At 43.1% G+C, this 22158-nt stretch overlaps 2 long non-coding RNA genes across 2 annotated transcripts in view; both read right to left on the minus strand.

Moving 5' to 3' along the window:
* LOC145453786 (uncharacterized) overlaps nucleotides 1–22158 on the minus strand; it is a 495978-nt gene that overhangs the window by 286650 nt on the left and 187170 nt on the right. The gene's annotated exons all lie outside the window — the stretch shown is intronic.
* Nucleotides 12121–22158, minus strand: part of LOC145453792 (uncharacterized) — a 68091-nt gene continuing 58053 nt past the window's right edge. Inside the window, exon 2 of the long non-coding RNA XR_013919918.1 lies at nucleotides 12121–12597. This is a non-coding gene — a long non-coding RNA (uncharacterized LOC145453792). The remainder of the gene's footprint in view (nucleotides 12598–22158) is intronic.

The following is a 22158-nucleotide window of genomic DNA, read 5'->3' on the forward strand; positions in this document are numbered from 1 at the left end:
CTTTGCTGTAGTTGATCAAGGAGAAGTCTGCTTCCACACAAGATGTGGTGGGCATGACCGTTGCTAAACCAGCAGCAAACTGACGTAAGGATGCAAAACGCTGTCCAGCGGTAGCCCACACCTTGTTGAAGGACGCACTGTCTTCCACCTTCAGCAACGAAGCCTTGAATCTGGGCTCTTTGGCAACGGCCTCTTGCAATAGAAGGTGCTCATCTGTGATCCTCTTGAGAAAGTTATGTTAATACACCATAATCGTCGAGTTTAGTCACTGCCTTCTTTGTGACGAGGTTGAGCTGATGCGCAACTCACCACAAACGATAATACGCTTCCTTGCACAAAGATTTATTCCCTACGAGGGTCGAGAACCCTGCGGTATGGACTGTCATATTTCCAGCTCCATCCGTTGATGAACCAATCAACTTCATGCGCCAATCACAACACACAGCGTCCATGAGCTTGATAAATTGATCAACATAAACTTTCCCTGTGTGCGAGAGAGCAAACAATGCTATGACAAGAAGATGGAACTCATTCGTGACTTCAGCGCTGCCTTCAAATCCAACAACCGATGGGAATCGAATCCTCAAATCAAGGTGGGAGTCCTGTGAAACCTTATTGTTCGACTCATCGCAGCCAATGGAGAGTGCCCACGACGCTTTCATGATTTCAGACAGCGTCTGCAAACCAATCTCACATGCAATATGCGATATTTTCGAGGCTTCTCCCGGTGATATGGTGCCCACTTTCGTAGCAGCAGCAGCCAAATTTTCTCGATCAGATCGCGCAACGTTTACAACCTGACGAAAGCTGAGAGCTGCAGCAACACAATCAAGCACATGGTTAAATTGTGCCTTGTTTCGAATGGTAACACAGTAGGATATCAGGTCACCAGCTTCGTTCTTCACCGGCGTGAACGCACGCATCGCGATGTCTCCAGCCAATGACTCTTCGGTCGAGTCGAACGACATCTCTTTGACGACGACCTCGACAATCTACTTGTCAATGGAGTATGACAACCTCCCGTTCACGTCGTCCTTCTTCAAAAAGAACGCTTGCAGCTGAGCCTGAGAGAAGAACTCTTTGAAAGCGTCCGGCGCTTCTTCCTGATTATCTCTTGCTTGAATGTACTCCTTCCACTTATTCGGATGCTGTTGTTTCATATGCTTGAGAATGTTTCCTGGATTGAACTTGTCCTTCGTGAACGTTTGGAACGCCTTGGTCATCTTGCGTTTCCGAACTGCTGCATCAGTTAGATGGGTTTCACGACCAAACACTTGGCAGAAAGAACACACAGCGGAATCAACGACGCCTCTGGCATCACGCCTTGCAACGCGTATGACGAATCGCTCAACGTAGGCCTGCGTTCAGGAGGCATGTTGTTATATGCGGTCCTGTAGACGCAGTGTCGTTCTTGCCACGTAGCCACAATCACAGTGGCACTTATACTCCCATAGATTACATTGCTTTGTTCTTTACTTTGTCCTAACACTTACTGACCGCAGAAACCAATCGTAACTGATCGCAGGGTAACATTTCACGGCTTGCAAGTTGCAACGCCTATGCCGAGTCGCTCAACGTATAGGCCTTCTGACATGGATACTTGCGTCCAGGAGGCATGTTCAACAGGTTAAGTAAGGAATGACAAGTGCCAGGAGCTGCTCACGGCCTAGGAAGCGCCCACGGCCTGCGGTATGGCAGATTAATATATCGCACTTTTCGAGGCTTAATATATCTCATTGCGATATATTAAGGCAATTGCGATATATTAAATCGGCCTGCCTATATTGGGTGTAGGGCGAATTTTACCTAAAAATTGGAGGATTTTGACCTAGAAGACTTAGTTTTGACCAAATTTTGACTTCATCTACGCAAATTAGGTGTTTTCGCACAAATTGCTAAAATACACTACTTATATTCAATTTTGGTCAAGACTGTCCGTCCTTACGAAGCAGTATGGCCTGAAAAAGCCTTTTTGAGTTAAATTTTGACTTATAACTGACAAATTTTGACATGAAAAACTTTATTTTAACGATATCTGGCCCAGTAGTTACACCACGTATTATGGAGGATTTAATTAAAATTTGTTCTGGTACAACGAAAAATACTTTCTTACATTCTCGGGTAGAAATTGTCTGTCTTTACTAAGCAGCTTGCAAAGAATGGAGAAATAGCCTACCGTTTAACAGCAGTAGTTGTTGGTTGACAACACTCAAACTGTGCGTACACTGCTGGTGACCCACCATGTTGCTTGATTCTGATAATGTTGTCATACATCGCAATTATTCATCATGCGCTTCTTGATTAAATATCCATGCAATGCCCAAGCACTCTTGCTTCAATTAGGATATTACGGTACGTTGAGAATAACACCATGTCAATTGTCAACCTATTTGTTTCGTTTGACAATTTATGATCCACGATGAGCAGACAATGGAACGCCTACAACGGTAGGCCTATAAAGTAGGCTTCAAGCTTTAAAATATCAAATCTACGATACAAACGAAATGAAGGGGTCAAAAATCTTTTGACTTTGTAAACAATTTTGACAATTTTTTGACTTGAAGCACAATTTTGTAAAAAAATAACCCTACTAATACCTAATTCTATTAAACTAGGCATTATCAGCCCGGGTTGATGAGATGCATGGAATTGTTTTTTCACCACTAATCAAAAAACTTCAAAAAATTCAAAATCAAACCCACCTGAACTAATAACTTCGAACAAAAAAAACAGAATCTACTCGCGTACCACCTGGAAGACCTTCGCGTACCACAGGTTGGGAACCACTGTCCTACGGGGTTGAACTCGGCATCGGCATTTGACATCGGCGGTACAGTTCACAGGCCAGTCATTTGATAAGCGCATGAATGGCGTAATGTTCAAAAACATCAATTATTGCTATAACGTGGGTATGAATCTTTAGTTTGCCTATATATATTTCGGAGATAGACTACTAGTCCAGGGCAATGTTCCCTCTAATTTTCAACGATTCTGCGCACACTCACCAACTCACTGCGCAGACCCTTGGACAACAGTGTGTAACGACTAAAAAAAAAAGACCATCACATCGGATTTTTTGTGCGCAACTTACGTTTTCTGTGCAGAGACCGTCTCTGATCTGTGCATTTGCGCACGTGCGCAGCTTAGAGGGAACATTGGTCCAGGGGGGGCAAACTACGGCCCGTAACACCATATTTAAGGCCCGCGGAGGCTCCAAGAAACGTAAAAATATATATTGATAATAGGCGTACTAAAAATCAAATTGGAGTGAATAAATTTAAACACATTTATATCCAGTTCTAGGAATCGGGACAAACCACTTTCATTCCTTTTGACAATGAGGACGACACGCTGACAAATTCTCGTCATTGTGTCGGACACGTGTACATTATCATCAAATCAATATTTCGTTTGTTTTGAATAAACAAGTACCCATGTAAATTATTTCCATGTCGTCGATGACTATGTAATCAAATAACAATGTTGAATTTTGACTTACAATTGAATATACTATTCAATTTCATATTGAAATTCTGTACCTCCAAGAAGCTTTTCAAATTTTGGCTTAGTATCCAATTTTATATGATACGGCGGAGGAATGTATTTGAATGTTAAATGCAGCCCTTGTGCTAAAATGTTTGCCCATATCTATACTAGGCACATATGTTAGATATCGTCTACAGAGGCGGAACAAATTTATTATCGACCACTGATGTCGATACGTTGTAAAACGTAAATAATGCTGTCAGTGAATCCTCATGTATATATCAACTGGGTTTCGTACAATATAGTAGGCCGAGATGATCCATTTTTGTCGTGGCTCACCCGAAGATGCATCATCATTTATAACTTGCCCTAAATATTAGAAAGCACCCCCTCTATCAACTCTACCGGTGATGGTATGCATCCAATGACGGAATTCATTAGTGAACCGAAATGCGGCCGTAGGCCACATAAGTAATCGAAATGCGGCCATGATTACCAAAAAAGTTGCCCACCTCTAAATTACATGTTTAACAGTAATTGTTAAGGAATTCGCTTTATCAGAGGCGACCGGCCACTCACTTGCCGCAGTCACTTCGTACTATAAACAAAAGTCAATAGCGCGAATAAAATAAAACAAAGATGAAAAACCTAGAATTTGGCGTCACACATCATTGGCTGCCGCATGAGCAAAATCGCAGGTATGTTCCTTCAGTCCGTAAAGGTGTTGATTTCGTCGATATACGCAGGTATACGTTTTGCCATTATTATTTGCCAATATTTAAAATGAACAATGCAAGCCATTTTGCGTAGCGTTTGAAGTCGTCAACAAATTTCAGTAAATTAATCCTTTCGCGAACGACCCAATAGATATGCTCGCACTCGCGGAAAATATACGGATAACGGAATCTTTTCGGAAATGTTGTAAATATAGAGTCGATTTTACATCTATACCCTTACTAACCTCACCACCTAAAGACTATTACCAAAACCGCGACGGGATAATTATTGATCAGACCTATGAGTTACGATGGACGAGACATAAGATCTTTTTCCGAGTAATTCTAATCATTCTTTTGCTTCTGCAAATAAACGCTCTCTATGTACCATGAAATCGCTCACGGTTAATAAACAAAACTTGGAGTGAAGAAGGCAACGCCAATGAGATGCGACATCAGCGCCAACATGCTGTTATGCATAGCCGAATCAGCGAAACCTGCCAGCGGCACATTTATAAATACGAAGAGTGGAGACGGAAAGCCTGAAGTGATGCGTAATTAATGAATTTTAGTCATTATGAGGATTCATTCGTGTCATATCTCAAGTCGAATGTAAGATATAGGCTTGCTCGCTTGTGACACGCACCTCAAGCGTCAATTCGTGAGTTCACTTACTTGCTCAACCGGATCTAAATCGAAATGTGTTTGTCGAAGCTTATTGAGCTCTTATACAGTGGATTTCTCGGCAATATACCTGAAAATGAGATGTAGGGAAATACAGGGAACTGTAAGCAACCGATATCGACAACCCATAAATAACGATTAGAAAAGTTGGAATATCGCACGGGAGTTGTAAGTGGAATTGTTTTCATTGTCGCTGTGCGCGAGAACTAAACGTTCGCAGATTACCGCTAGATATCTATATCTTTGGACTTGTTGACTTCTCGCACTCACACTGTAAATCTTGAAGTGTTGCCCAACCAAGGATGGAACACCAACCGTCTAACTATGGATCACCCATAACATATGTTGCGAAGTACTTGAACCTTAAATGAAGTTCTAATAAGAAATAATAGGATTTACGACTAGAACGGTGGTCCTACACCTTTTTGTTTTTGACCTCGCGAACCGGCAAAACTTAATAAATGTTGCAGACCGGCGAACCTTTAAAAATCTAAATTTACCCTACATTTAATTAGGTCAAATGTATGCAACTCAAATGAATATTGTATACTTCATTCAACGCCGCCTTTCTGATATTAGATATTTATATTATACGTGGTTCTATTGAATTTCATGAAAGGCGAAGCCCTGTTAAAAACTAAAAACTTTATTTTGATTGTTCGCTTTTACCGCTTAATTATAGGCATGATTGTCGATTTTACCATTATTATTGCTTGTATTTCCGGTGATCATGCCGTCTCCTACTTCGTCAGCGATGCGACGTTTGTCCTGCGTATATCAGTTGTGCCGAATGCAGGAGACTAAACTGGAAACTTGGGCGTTGGAATTTTGTTTATTTTTTTCATTCAACATTCGGGTTTCACTGGAGGACTGGGATTTTTTGAGTCAGAAGTTCTACAGCAACGTGACCACAGATATTTGAATTATGGTCATCGTGTAGGCTACCACGCATAGACACAGAAAAAGATGAGCAATTGAGCACTGAGCAGGGAGTGACGGGGTCAATGACACACGTCATATTCTATTGCGTGTTGCTGACGGTTACCCCTGAGGAGTGTTAACCGAAAACATCCGGGTTCATTGCAATATGAATATACTATTCAGTTACGTGAAGATGAAGTATCACGGTCGATATCGCTATGCATAGACGCCGAGTTCCGGGGTGGCGCAGCCACCGCATGACACAATGGTGGGGTGGCGGCCACCCCATGCAAAATTCTTAAACGCCCGCCGTCTGCGCTGTCAATTAGCGAGTCCGTACATGCCAACTATTTACCACCAACCAATACGCGCGTGAATAATTGAATACTAAGCTTCGTCGGGGACAACGAACTAGTGCTTAAAACGCCCTAATAAAGTGTAATCCGTGATTAGTAATCACTGATCATACAATCGAAGCGACCTCGTTGACGGCGTCGATTTCGACACGCTTGCGCTGCGACACACTATTTCCTCTCTTGACCATGCAAACGAATTCTCGTTCTACCTCTCCCAATTAAATTGTATTGGCGCGCATATTCGTTTATAAAACAATTCTTGAGTTAGTTTTGTGATAGCCTTTTTAATATATGAAAGTGTGTCTGTGTATGTCTGCGAATAGAAAGACATTCCTGCGCAAAGTGTGCATATTCATTACTCTAACAAGGCTTTGCTAACTTTTATCGGGAAATGCAGCAATGCAGCTCAAACGTCGTTATAATGAGCAAACAATTGTCGCAATGTCAGACTCGGAACCTCATCGTGCTGTACGCAAGTTGAGGAATTACTGATTAGGTGCGCGCTTTCTCTTTTGCTATCACATATGTAGGCTTATTTCTTGTCTGCTTTATACACTCGTATTCCCTCGATGTCACTTGTCAGTGTTTGATTTGTTATTAATACTGCGCATTGTGCAGTGCATGGCGTTGAATTACGTTGTCAAATAGTGATGCAACAAGAGATTCTCTGTGGCGCAAATTCTGAATTTAATCGATTAGTTTGAGCGTGTCCCTTTCATGTTCCAATAAACTTCATTTCTGGACGGATTCTATCGTGATTGGTATTCGCATTATTAAGGTTGCGGCATGCGCCCATATTGCTCTTGCTGTATTAACACCTTGATAGTTAAAAACGCACCATTTCACGATCAAATTCGACTGGCTGATCCGGACCTACGTAGGCCGTAGGCTCCGGGCTGATATTAACCAGCGCGTTGTCGGTATTAAAACACTACGTGCGTAGCCAGTGAGTTTCTCATTTGAAACTAAAAATCCCGTCCTTTTGCAATGTCAATTCACAATTCGTATTATCGATGCAGCGTACTGCAGATTAGCGAGAATCATTTGCATGCGAAATGGGTCATCAATATTTCATCGGCACTATCGTCGGTGATTTGACTAACCACGTCTGCATGCAGGCCTGCAACCGTCCGCAAAAACGTTTTTGTCAAACAGTAACAAACTCTGAGTGTATTATTGTTTGTGTTTATGTATCTTTTTGATTAAAACTTATGCCCGCTTCTACACAAATTGTGCCGTGTAATTATTGCGGGTTTGCAGCGTGTCTGCAATTTCGGTATCAGCGCAACCTTGCCGGCCGATTGTACAGTCCAACAAAATTGATCACTGCTATATATTTCGCACAGCGTACTGATCCTGAATACGTCTGGGCATTTTCCCAGATGCACTGAAAACTGCCAGAGTAATGCCAGTGTTTAAGAAAGGCTGTAAAAAGCTAATTTCTAACTACCGACCAATATCTGTTCTGCCAAATCTTGCCACGGTTTTTGAAAAACTGATTGACTGCCGACTCAAAAAATTTTTTGAATTGAATGCAGTACTGTCTCCGACCCAGCATGGATTCAGATCAAACCACAACACCAACCATGCAATACTATCAATTGTAACGGACTATTACAAAACCATCAAGCAAAAAAAAAGTGGCTGCAGCATTTTTATCGACCTCCGCAAAGCTTTCGACACAGTTAACCACAGAATCTTAAGATACAAGCTAGAACACTATGGAATCAGGGGTATTGCAGCAACTCTACTTGAAAGCTACCTGGCAAATCGCAAACAATTTGTTAAACTGGGGACATTAAGATCGTCTACCAGAGATATAACCACAAGGCTCAGTCCTTGAACCGACTTTTTTCCTCATTTATATTAACGACATTGTTAATGCATCTTTATTCCGCACAACCCTATTTGCTGATGATACTCACCTCTTCATAACCTCTAACACTGGCAATGATTTGCATGCATCCGTGAATAGGGAACTCCCAAAAGTGTCGAGATGGCTCCAAGCAAACAAACTAAGCTTGAATGCAGATAAGACCGAGATGCTCCTTTTAAATAATGCCAATCATAGTTTCACTGTGAACATTAGGGTTGTTCAAAATTTGGAAAATGTTTGGAATTCTGCGTGTCCATCGCTTATTCTGTAGATTATTGTTAAAAAACAATAATGGGCTTGAAAGAAGCTCGCAGGAAAGCCGCTAACATTTGTCTAAATGCGTTTGAAAGTAGCCGTCGGCGAGTGGGCGGGGAATCGATGAAGTGGGCGGGCAAAGAGAAGCCATTAATCCTGATTGGTTGAAGCCGGTAATAATAAGCTAATGATTGGCTGAAAGACCGACTTTGTGAACGCTGCTGGTAACGATTTTTGCGTGCTTTGTGCAGTCGTTTCTGTTGGTGGCATTACAGACATGATATATTGCCTTTGTTAATGTTGTCACCAAGAGTCCATAGTACAACATCGCAACCGCCTAAGTTAATATCTACCTGCAGAAAGTGCTATGTATTGCACCTGTGCTCTCGCTAGTTGAGATACGAATAAACTAGATGCATGCATATTGCTACCTTTCCAAAAGTTACTGACAGTGAGTGAAACTCAAAAATTTACCACCAGGAGTCAACATCTCAGTAGTACTTGTTATGACTGGTCGACGTCTCACCCATAAACAAACGCATATTACACTTTTTATTCACAATTGAATGAAGGCGAAAAGCACTATTTACAAAAGACATTTAAAAAGTACGTTGCAGATCAGTGTTGCATTGTCAGGCACAAGTTGCAGATTACAGGCTTTTGATTAGAGTTGACTTCCTGCTGTCTCCAACTGTCTTCCTATGCTATTCCACAGCTTGAAGCAGACTGTCTCTTTGTTGTTCATTGTCAGTCAAGATTGCAGCATGGTCTGTGCTTAGCTTTACACCTCGTTCTGCGACATCATTAACGACTTTGACAGAACTGATGTAGGAGCTCATTCTGGTGTAGGAATCTGGTAAGTGCCAAACATCAACCGGTTGAGCTAGCCACGCCCCAGAGCATTCAAAAACATCAAATATGTACCACGACTGTGGCCCAATAAAATCAGACAAAGTAGTGTCCTTGTTGATGCGTACAGTTGCATTCAACGAGGGCGGGCCTCTCCTGAAACTTGAAGTTCGCTCTACCTGAAGGAGCGTCTTTGCCATATTTTCTCGGGTTTCATTGCTTTCACTCGGCCAAAACAAGGCATATACAGCGGTTTCCTCCACGATATACCAGTTATGCTTGAAAAGCTTTTGTGAAGCAGCTTTGGAAACTTGTTCATCATGTTCCTTGCAACTCAACATGTCCTGGATGAATCTCAAGTCATTACCGGCTGCATCACGACCGATGCTGGAAGCAACCCAGGCAGGGATATAGAAGAGAACTAAAAATAAATTGAAGCGATGCAGCAGTTCCACTTCTTCAGATTTGTAATGTAACTGATCAGCCCACATGAACATCTTCTGAGCATACAGAATTGTGCCCATCCACCTTGCATGGTGTGTTGTACCAGGTTTGTGATGATGTATATCTCCATCTGCACCGAGAAGAGCAAGAGCATTAGTCACACATTGTTTGTAGTCATCCCGTGTGAAGAAATCTTTTCTGGCGAGTAGTAGCTTGAAGTTCTCAACTGTCATTGCTGCTCGTTCTTTAAAGCTGTTTTCTGTCAAGACTGCTCCAGCTCTTCTTAATGTGGGCAAACCATGTGTTCTCTGGTCCGGTTGTTGCTTTTCCAAATAAACATTTCCAGACGTCTTTGACTACTAGCTCATACACATGGTGCCGACACGCATGGTAAAAAACCTTCTTTCCTGGAAGGTCCTCAAGGATCTTCGCTGCACCCTTCTTCCAGCCGCTGTTGCTTGCTGTGGTGTCAAAAACCAAAGCTGTTACAGCATCTTGTATATCCCACTTTTTAATTATGTCGAAAGTAGTTCCAGCTTGTGTCTGACCTGCCGCATTTTGTATCTTCTGAATTCGAAGTAGTTTTCCTTCCGAGTATTGAGGTTGACAAGATTGAACAATTGACAAAGCTTCATATCGATTTTCTAATCTATCCTCTGTGAGCTTTCCATCCCAATGAATGGCAACATGCTGTGGTCTATTTTCGGCAAATTTTTCCAAAATGTCCTGAGATATTTCCAGGCGATTTGTTTCCCTGGCTCTCTTCGTTGAAGATCTTGACAGGGAGAACATGGCTATATCTCCTCCACAAGCCTTAATAAATGCTCCCATCAGCATCGTTGCATCGTTGTCAGTTACTTGCAATCGATCCAGAGCTTGGGAAACATGCGTATTTTTCATAATATTTTTAGGTGCCATCAGTTTAATGGATTGGGTCGAGGTGCCAAGTCCAACATCAGCATCATAGTCAGAGCTTGAGCTCAAACTGTCACCCTCTTTTGAAGATGACGATGATGCTAAAACAACATAGTCACAACTTGTGTCGTGTGAAACGTTTTCAACAGTTTGATCTGCAATGGCTGCTGTTTTCTTTTTGAGGTCTTTAGCCAGAATTTTGTCTCTTCCCAACATTATTGACTGGCGAGATTGCCGTTGATCTTCATAAAATGCAATGTCTTCAAGCTTTCTTTCATGTGATAGATAAATGTCATTTTTTATTGTTGTTATGGCATCTCTACTTCCAGTATCCCACAGCTTGTCCAAATCATCAGTGAATTTTCTCCTCTTACCCTTGGGATCACTTTCCTGTTTCGGATTCTTCTTCAGATCACGCCATCTTTCGTGCAGGTTTTGAAGTGATCGCACCACATGATTTCTGCATTGTCGCAATTCTCGCCATTTTCCACACTGTCATTACATCATCCACCACCACAGTACATAGTTCATGAGTAGGGGTTGACTGAGGACAATGCTCTTTCAGATGCAGCAAGTAACTCATTACTTCTCGTATAGTAGGTAATCTCGAGCCACAGATGTAATCGCAATTATATCTGACCAAGTACTGCTCAGATTTGGATCTTGTTCTTCGCTGCGGCATGTGTGCAATCTTTCGCCGTTTTGCCTCTGCCATGACTGCACTATTGTTGCTCCAAAGCATAAACTACTGCTATCGACTGTGAAGCATTCAAAGAACACGTGTTACAGTACTACTAATGTGACTCATCAACACACAACGCGCTTGTACAGAACCACAACCGCTACTAACAGACTCTACCTCAGCAAAACAGACTTTCAATTTAGTAAGGCTCCCGAATCCGAGTCAGCTGTTGCAGTATTCAGTGAAGCTTAGCCGATTACCCAATCAAGAACCGTGGTTTCGTGATTGCCCGCCTCTGCTGTCGGTTGCCCGCCCACTCTTCAACAAGGACTTTCAAACGCATTTAGACAAATGTTAGCGGCTTTCCTGGGAGCTTCTTTTAAGCCCATTATTGTTTTTTAACAATAATCTAAAGAATAAGCGATGGACACGCAGAATTCCAAACATTTTCCAAATTTTGAACAACCCTAGTGAACATCAATCATAAACAAATCTCCATATGTGACTCAGCAAAATATTCGGTGTCACTATTGATGCTAAAATGTCTTGGAAGCAGCATATTGAATGCACAATATCAAAACTAGCTCGGTGTGTGGGAATAATGACCCGTCTGCAATCCTTGGTTTCCAGATCAATACTACGAACCATATATTTTTCTCTTTTCCACTCTCACCTGCAATATGGAATCGTAGTATGGGGAAGTGCATGCAAAACATTTCTGTGCAGAATTCGAACCCTGCAATACCGTGCGATACGGCTGATCTCATCTGTACCTTTACGTACCAATTTATCGCCTTACTACCGTAAGCATCGAATTTTGCGAGTTGACGAGCTATATCGCTTCGAAGTATCAAAAGTTGTTCACAAATATTTTTCCAATTGTCTGCCTCCTGTGTTTGATGACTTTTTCGTACCTGCTAAAAATGTCCATTCCCATTACACGAGATCCTCGTCAAAGGGAAATATCTACTTACCCCCACCCAATAGCAACCTAACTAAGAGATCTATCGACTACTCGGGACCTATCATTTGGAATGCATTACCACCACATATCCGTGAATTGCCTTATGATAGATTCAAAAAAGCCCTACTTGATCACCTCTTGTCGTTACACTAACACTGTTGCCCTACCTCGCCCAGACATTGCTTCATTGATCATTTGCTACCATCGTTTAATTTTTCTTCTATTTTATTTTTTTAACTACTGTAACTTTTTTTACAGCCAGACTGTTTAGAGTCAAGTGTACCTGTTTGATGCTGGTGTGATCAGACTAGATGACCCTCACGGTCTTATCGATCATTCCTATCTAATACCGAATACTGTGCATGCATATTTTCTGTACCACCACCACTGCCGAGTGTTATGTATTTTGGTTTGATGAAAAATAAAGACTCTCTCTCTCTCTCAGCAAACTAACGATCGTTATGAGGTGTAAAATTCGACCTCATCGCTAGAAATTTAGATTTCATCGCGCGCTCTGAGAAACACCATCTCCTATCGCGATTTGACGACCAAATATACGCTCACCTTCTACAAATTAAAGTGCAATATTTGCATCGATGAGGGCTGCAAGCCGCGTTTATAATATTTTGTGAACCATTTTTGTGATAAACATTTTCTGAGCGCAAAGTTGAGTAGTGTTTTATTGTGTGTTCCTGGTAGTTGGAATTTATTCGAGTGCCCATGATATTAATCCAATTATGATTTGCGAACGTAAATCGAGAAATGCCGCAGTGCAGTCGAAATCGATCAATTGTCTCGATGCGAGCTACTCAATATACAAAGTAAAAACCCAATGTGTTGGCGGTAAGGAATAATTACTGATTGTTCGCACGCGTTTGTAATCATATTTCTTGTCTGTCTTTCGTGTTCCAGTATTGTTGCGTCGTGTCACTGCTCAGTCCAGCGATGAATGCCAAGCGCTCGGCAATCAATAACACCTAATTTCGCAATGATCTCAGCGGGACATCGCGTCGCGTGCACAGACGAATCTCGCTAATTGGTCGCAGCCGCGCGTAACACTGATAAAACTTGTTGAATTGCATAAGAATGGTCATTTCAAAAGGACTGGGTTTTGCGTTTCAAAAGGAGGGGTTAGACACCCGCATTGCTACGTGCCTGCCGCCACCACATGCAAAAATAAAAGTCGGCGCCTATGTCGCTATGTATTTGTGGTACCGAACTTCAGAATAACACGAAACAATAACTTCATATTGTTAAATTATGCGCTAAAAGCTTTTCGACTGACTATCATCATAAAATTTATGACCAAAAATCCAACGTATGATCGCTCTGAATTTACCGTCAAGTAGCAAGATTACCGCGTGGAGACGCTATAGCTCCATACATGTTACATGTCAACGCGATCAGAAATCAGGTTGTGGTGAAAATATTAGAATTGCAGTTCACGAGCTCAGTTCCAGTACATCGCTGTATTCAGTGCCAGCTGCCAAATAAAGAGTGTATGGATGAAGTAATCAATCTGAACTCGGTAATGAAACTGTTTACATCGGTCCGTGGACATATTAGCATGCGACACAATAGCCAGCGACACTTGAGCATAGCGACTTTTGGTCATGACGACTCGTGGGCATGTAGACATATCAGCACAGGGACATATTGACATGAGGACAGGACATACTAGCATGGGGACACATAAGTATAGGGACACACGAGCATGGATACACGTGAGCATAGGGACACATCAACATGGTGACAATTTAATAAGTGCCACTTGAGCATGGTGACACATGAGCATGCGATACATGAGCCTTGACGACACATGAGCATGGGTAAACAAGAGCATGGGCACACATGCGCATATGGACACATGGGCATGGGGGCATAAGAGCAAAGGTGCACATGAGCATGGGGTCATGTACGCATGCGACACTTCAGCATGCGACACGTCTACATGCAGACACTTGAGCATGCGACACGTGGATATGCAGACACTTGAGCCTGCGACACTTGAGCCTGCGACCCTTGAGCATGCGACAGTTGAGCATGCAACACTTGGGCATGCGACATTTGGGGATGGGACATTTGAGCATGCGACACAATAGCAAGCGACACTTGAGCATGCGACACTTGAGCATGCGAAACTTGGCGACACAAACATTTTGGTCAACATGTGGCCGGTATTTTATTTCAAGGTTTTATCGCCGTCAGTACCTACAAGGAGTCGCGTGTTGCCCGAAACGTGGGTCTCGTGGTGTGAAAATGCCAAACGCCGAAATGCCAGTCGATCTCGAAATACGGCGTTTGAGCAAGCGTTTTCCGAGTCAAGCCTTGGGCAGACTCAAGGCCTTACTCATTCCCTTTTTTACGGTTTGGCCCTGATTATATTGCGGAAATTGCGCTGTGAGCATGTTTGGTGCCTGCATTCACAATTTCAACTGTAATACATAGCACCGTTATAAGAAGGAAATCATGTTCTAGCGCCGTATGGCTTCATCGTTGGCTGCGTAGGCTATTCCCAAATCGGCGGACATTTTTCACCAGAAAGGTATCCGATGGATTCGCAAAATCGGTCAATTCCTCACAGCGCTCTGTTTTATCACTTAGTATAAAACGTAGCATCAGGATATGTACAAACGAATGGACGATGACTGTTACTGAAAAACCACACACAAGCTGTTGTCTACAATAGCGATCCTCCAATCCTAACAAGAACCGAATCTTCGGCGATGCGGACAAATGCAATACACGATGGTAGATGACCTGGCGCTTTATGAATGTACGCAATGTTAGATCATCGCAATACAGTTGATAAAACCGTCCGTCCCTGTGTATTGCGGAAATATCAACAACGCGGTACCAATACCCATCATCAGTAATCCAATAAATAGCCTGTGCTTATGCCTTAAAACTTCAGGATGAAGTCTGGTGTTTCATTATTTGAAAATATTTGCTTTGGCTACTACAGTATGTCAAATAGTCATGTTATTGAGCGGTGTTATTTCGTCTATACATCCAGCGTATAATTCTAATATAATGTGTTGACGTAATTGAAGCTCAGCAAACGCTGAGAGCGATTGCGCAGTCGGTTTGCGTAAACGGCACTCCAATAAAAATTGCGAAAGACGGATGTCAACGGTGCGCCGCTCCCGCAGCAAGGTGGTGCGGTCACATCGGCCCATGATGGCTCTATGTGAGAAAAGGCTGCCGACTATGCCCGCAACTGGGACCGGCTGCAATTGCCATTTGTCGCCACATAGGACAATGACAGAACGATTAGAAATATACGAAAGTGTGGTGAGTATATGATAACCGTGCCGCAACGACACCATGGAAATTTCATCAATTAGTACGAGGTCATATCTACGCAATTCCCAGTTCACCGAGGACCTGTCATTCTCGTCCACAGCTATATGAAACGACGCGTGGACGGTATCAGCCGTCAAATCATTGCCGAACCAGGCTTTATAGGTGGCAGCTAAAAGCCCAGTAGGGCCCAGCATAAGAACTGCGCATGAAAGGTTGATCGCTTGGCGTATAATTCCCTTCAAACAGACGGATTTCCCAGTACCCTGCGACCCGCAAAGCAAATGGTACCGGTTCGCGTCTTCATCATCCTCAGCGTCAATAGCTGGGTTCATACGGTTTTTAAGCCGATGCATCACACAATTAACAAACCCAGCTTGCACTGGGGATAAAGTGGTCGCGGGTTGCACGCTAAGATCAGTGACGTCCAATTGGTGGAATGACATCGATCCAGTAGAATGTGCGTTCCAAACTTGAAAAAGACTAACCAAATAACCCCAGAACGTGAAAATGTAATTAGCGCGGCAACATTTCTGATGGCAGAGTTCCGTTATTCTATCTCTGTCTTGCCAAAACGAGGCGCGATTATGTTGGCCGAACGAAAACAATTTTAAATCAGCCGGAAGCAGTTCAAATTGCGGATGACGTAACTGGTCAAGGCGGCGAAACGGGGTGTTCATAAGGGCATCTTGGAAAAAGTAGAGATCATTAAACATGTCAACGAATTTCACTCCTAGCAGCAGAGGCTTTGCTGAGCGCCTAGCATGCGAGCGGTCGCGTGTCACAGTAAATTGACGTAAAAATTCAAACAATGTCATTCGCTCTGTGTTCGGCACGCGGTTCATGTAAGCCTTGACGGTGTTGTCGCTGCTCGCCCGCTCCAGACTTGGGATTAAGAACCGTTTAGTGTCCGAACACGTGTAGGCCATTTTACAATCAGCCAACAAAGTTATCATTTCTGGCTCCGCTGGGCTTAAATCGCGTAAAAAACGATAAGCGATGCTGTGAGCCGGCAAGTCCGAGAAAAAACCTCGCGAGGGACACTGTGTTCGCGGAACTTCGAAACATATGACGCCACGTACTTTAGCAACACTCCTTTCCCGTCCGTCATTTGTAAGTCCATCGAACAGCGTAATGCTTCGAGGAGCGGAAGCGCGTAAACTCTAAGATTTACGGAATGCGCCCTCTGCGACCGCGTTAGATTCATCACTCCCCTTCCTTCGCTGGTGTCCATAGAGCTGGGTTCTCGCCGTACTTGCAAACCGGGCACAGGTTGTCGGCTCTTTTGGCTGTTGTAAACCAAGTCGGCAACGTCTGAGTCGACGTCCGGGAAATCAGCACTGAATTGACTGACGTCGAGCTTCGAAGAGTCCTCGAGACAAGCCAAATAGTGTACGTGTAGAGTCCCGGGTTGCAGGAATTCGAATCGATAGAAATACGTCTTGACATTGCATCCTGGCGTGTGGGCGTCGTGCAAAAGGTTCTGGCGCCAGTCTCGTTTTCCCTTCCCAGAGACGAAGTGCCGCATGATCTCAGTCAGGACATGTGCAACGTTTCGATTGAGGCCAACTCTGTTGGGCCTTTTCCTAGGCGGCGTAGTCTTTCGATGAGGACTTCAGATGTTGGGAAAGTCCATTCGTACGGCGAAATTGTCATGAAGATGTCGGGAAAACCGAACTGCCGCACGGCATCGACAATGTAGCTAAGCTGCCACTCCCAGTAGGTAGGCGAAAACGTCTTCGTGTCCAACGCTCTTGCTGGAGAGCAATCCATCGCCCGCGCCGACGTAATGGCGCCAGAGACGGTCTTGTATAGCCACCGGTCAAATTGAAAACGTAACAGAGCAAAATTTGCACTGTAGTCCAAAACGCCAGACTTCAACTTCAAAACGTACGATCTTTTCGCGCTTTTGTGTGATCCCGTATCCGATATGGAAGTCTCACAGAGTGAGCGGAATGGATAAAGAATCGGCCATATTGCTGTTTCCACGAACTTAAAACTGAAAAGTTTGTCGCAGTTAAGCCTCGCAGGCAACGTGCCGTTCTCATGGCGAAGGATAAATTGTCCATAGGCGCTCTCGGGACAGGCTCTGAGATATTCATAGGCCAAAGTCAGCCTATGCCGGCGGTCTTCATCCGAAATGGCAGCTATGTCGCTTGTCACGGATTGTACTTTAAGAATTGCGTACACGGGTCCATCTTTACATTTGTAGCCGTGCTGCCTTCGAATTGTGGAGCCGTAGTGAATCTTGTATAACGATAACACCTGCATATCCTGATAGGTCAGTCCGTGAATAACCACTGGCCAATCGGCCAAAACGGGGACGTGATAAGTGCCGCTCTGACAAGAGCACCTGGCAGCAGCCGAATATCGTCCTCGTAACGCAGCCTCCGTCATCGGTCTAGATCGGGCCGATCCGCAGCGAGGACACTCGTCCCAAGCACCACTGCGTTTCGACTGGCCCAACTTCTGGCCAGTCTCCAATGAGTTGTCGTCGTCAGCACGCGGTGGTAGCGCTTCTCCCACAAAAAAAAACGGCTAGCGGTGGTTCTACGGCGTTGTTGCCTCTCTTCAAGCTGCACAATTGCTCGTTCCCTTGCGGCGTCCACATTCGGGTCAACCAGCACTGTTCCGGTGAGAGACATAACTACTGATATTGTCCAGTCGATAATATGAGCTCGAAGTATATAGCAGTAAGAGAGATATGTGAAAACCAAGGTAAAGGTCATTAATGAAAAGCAGACTTTGCGCGCATCAAATCGTATAAAGCACGACCTGATTACAACCCCAGTTACGCTAACATTATCTTAGCCGACACTGCTACCTAAATAGCTCCAACTGAACGCAAAACGAGAGTCCGCGCCGTACGCCCGACGGCCGAAGAAAAAATGTCCCTCGAACGAGAGACTTCGCTAGAGCGACTTGTGGTTTGTCGCTGTCTGGTTCCCGTCGCTGATGACCACGTGGCCGAGTCAAATTCCGGATAAGCCAAAAATACTTCAAGCGCTTTAATATTGAGTCGGCCAGTCTTGAAAATATTGTTCAGAGTCGTTAACTCTCTATATATATTGTGTCCTAATTATAACACTGCGATAACCGACAACTTAGCAGCTATTTTCCAAAATTAACTGTCACCCATCACAAAACACGGCGTAAACACTAAGAGTTATACGAACGGACACGGCGTATTAGTGCGCAGATTAATTGAATGAACAGAGATCATTCACGATGCGATCGCTTTATAAAAGTACCTAACCACTGTAGCAGTCTTTGCGCTCATCAACTCGTACAAAACACCAGTTGTTTACAACCCCACTAACGCTACAATTCTGTAGGCTCACGCTGCTACGCAAATACCTCCTACCTCAACGCGTTACACGATCGAAATGATCGCAAAACGAGAGTCCGCGCCGTACGCCAGACGGCCGAAGAAAAAATGTCCCTCGAACGAGAGACTTCGCTAGAGCGACTTGTGGTTCGTCGCTGTCTGGTTCCCGTCGCTGATGACCACGTGGCCGAGTCAAATTCCGGATAACCCAGAAATACTTCAAGCGCTTTAATATTGAGTCGGCCAGTCGGCCAGAAAAACAGAAATACGAATTTATTCGGAGTCGGATACCGGATACCAAATCCGGATATATGTCGAGATCAGACATGGGGTGATTACTTCATGAATGTAATCGATTGCGATTACGATTACTTCCGAATGACGCGATTACGATTACGATTACGATTACAGCAAAATCAGGAAGTAGTCGATTACGATTACGATTACATTGGAAAAGTAATCACGATTACTCACGATTACATTTATTTTGCATTTTAGAAGTTATATTGGAAGACAATATATGGATTGCGCTGAAAAGGCCTAATGAGATAACAAACTTTCTTTAAAAAAGATTCGTCATTTGGTTGTTACGTCATAATGTACCCATTGCCCATTTTTATAGAGGACGATTTATCGCACCCAACAAATTGCATTCTTGCCAGGTCCATGACTGCCGCACCCCAAATTTCCCAATAGGGTGGGGAGCGAGCTCGGAGGGGACTCAAGAGTATTTCGTAAACCAACATAAATTATAAAGTATTCCCGAAAGATTTAATTAACTTGAAAATTCTCTCTATATAAGCTTGATTTTGGAATGCATACGTCTCCCCCTCAACTAAAAAGCATACATAATTTATAGTAGGCATGCATTTAAAACAAATGGTTGTTTAAAACACATTGTTTAGAACTTGTTTTAAGCAGTGTTTTAAACAAAGGCTTTAAAAAAACTAAATTGTGTTTTTTAAGTTGTAAAATTATGCCATAATTGTTTAAATTCTTTCCACAATTACCACCCGATTTGGCCGACGTACATCGATATGAGATGGTTGGAACCCCTCAAAATAGTCGGTTCAACAGTTATAGTACAGATATTTCGCCAAAGGAGCTATATTTACCCTATATTTTCAATTGTCAATGTCAATCCACATTGGTGACGTGAAGGCTTGAAAAAAATAAAAAACATGTTTTAAACAATGGCATGTGGTAAACGTGCTCGCTTTAAATTTATTTTTGTTTCAAATGCAACCCTAATTGATAGCATGAGGCATTTAGGTTCTAGTCAATACCGTGCCAAGACACACCAAGAGGCATATGCAATTTCGACCAACACGCGACTTCACGAAGTGTGCTACTAAAGAAAGACCTTGGCCGAAACATAGAGTATGTGTCCATTGTCAATAGCCGCGCTGGGTGGGCGTACAGTTCTTCCAATCCGAGCCCACAATGCAAATGCCACCCCACAGAGGATTAAAGACATGACAATTTGTTTGTGCGTCTCACGAAAGTTTTTGTTTTAGTCTGCTACGTTAGGGATACAACAATATCTTTTCGATTATATAACATACCGGAAATCACGAATTAACAACATACACTAAAGTAATTATAACAAGATAACAGACGTTATAATTATGAATTACGTGCCCCCAGCTCTGCAGGTAAATCTGACCAAGTGACCATCGGGGCAGAGAGAGAGAGAGGAATAATGTTAATATAAAATTAGTAATAATGTAATGCGATTACCAATATTATTCACGAAATTCAGTCTTCAACTTGAAATTATCACCCTATGGGGGCCAAAGACTTACGTTTGGACTGGGGGACGAATAGCTGTTTTGGTCCTGATTCTGGCTACAACCCACGCTAACATGATATATAAGCCCGTTGCTATGGCGGCAGGTCCCAATGTTGAGTAAAGAATTGTGAAATAACGATTAGCACATGTTTCAACATAACATAACATAACATGGTTGGGTTATATTTTCATCTGAACAAGTCACACACAATGTACAATGCGATAAGACACAATGCGATGTCATGAACAGATAGGAGGATGTAGAACGACACGCATCAGTAGCGATCCTTTACTCTAACATCCACCTCGGCCTAGAGTGCCCGATGTCACAGTTCTTTTTCGATGTTGATCTCTTTGAAGCCGCGGCACTTTCTACTAGTTCTTTTCCATTCATTGTGAGTGCTTTCTTTCGTCGGGTCTTTTTCTGGGCTTTTTTGTCGCCGTAAGAACGGCAACGGCAGGGGAAGAGGAGCCCAGATAAACCTCCGACGGGAATCGAACGCGGTTCGCCTGCGTGCTGGGCGCTTATCGTAACCACTACACTATCTCCCCCAGATAATGTACTGCAAGCTGCCGCTACGAGAAACGGCAAAAACGGCTCGGTTGTGATATATATCAAAAACTGTTGATTTTTATTGCTTCGTTGTGGAAACCGTAATGTTATATTTGACAAGTACAAAATTTCAAATCTCTGTCCGGTGTACGTACGTATAGTACATAGGCCTACTGCTCGCCAAGCAGCAACGGTCAAACTACGTTTGCATAACCAAACATCAATACACAAGTTACTTGGTAGAGTGGTGATTAATTATCCTGCTCCGGGGTACTGACGTGCGGAACGGGTTGATAACCTGATATACAGCACGGCCAGTGTTCTTACAATCGCACGAATGTACGTGACGTACATCGAATATCTATTTACTGTGGATACTTCTTACGCAATGACTAGCAAATAGGGATGGTGCGTTCTGTGTGTGAACCTCAGAAATTTAGAGGTTCACGTTCACAAACGAACCTTGGTAGGTTCTGGACTGTGAACCTTTTTAATATATTTAAATTTTCACTTCATTACAACATCTTTCGTTGAAATTTATCGCATTTCAACTGCGGGCCACTATGCATGGCGCTGGCAGCATAATAATATAAATGAACATGCACCTTGACAATCTCAAATATTTTACTTGCTTTGTTACAAAAGTTTACTCGAAATATCCAGCTTTCCGTTTGTGAATATTTAGCGACTCTCTGCTGTGAGCTTGACCCGCAATCACACAACATCTAGAGCGAAATGTAGACAGTGGATGATGATTTCAACCAATCAATGGAATTGATATCGTTGTCTGATTTAAAAAAATATAGCAGGCGTACGGGGCCATGGTGGATGTTGACTTCATATCTTTATTGTATCATAAAAACCAAATCCGTGCAATTAGGGTGTTGACTACTGCAGTATAACTTGTTAATGGGGTAATATCGGTAGCAAGTATATAAACCCGTTTTACACCCTGCGCATTATCAACATAGCAATACTCAGACGCCGAATGCATTGTCCGGTCTGGCCTAGACCGTTAAGGCGTAAGCTTACAT

Source organism: Botryllus schlosseri, chromosome 13 (genome assembly GCF_051294905.1).
Source record: "Botryllus schlosseri isolate E-star chromosome 13, Bs_hap1, whole genome shotgun sequence".
Lineage (NCBI taxonomy): Eukaryota > Metazoa > Chordata > Ascidiacea > Stolidobranchia > Styelidae > Botryllus > Botryllus schlosseri.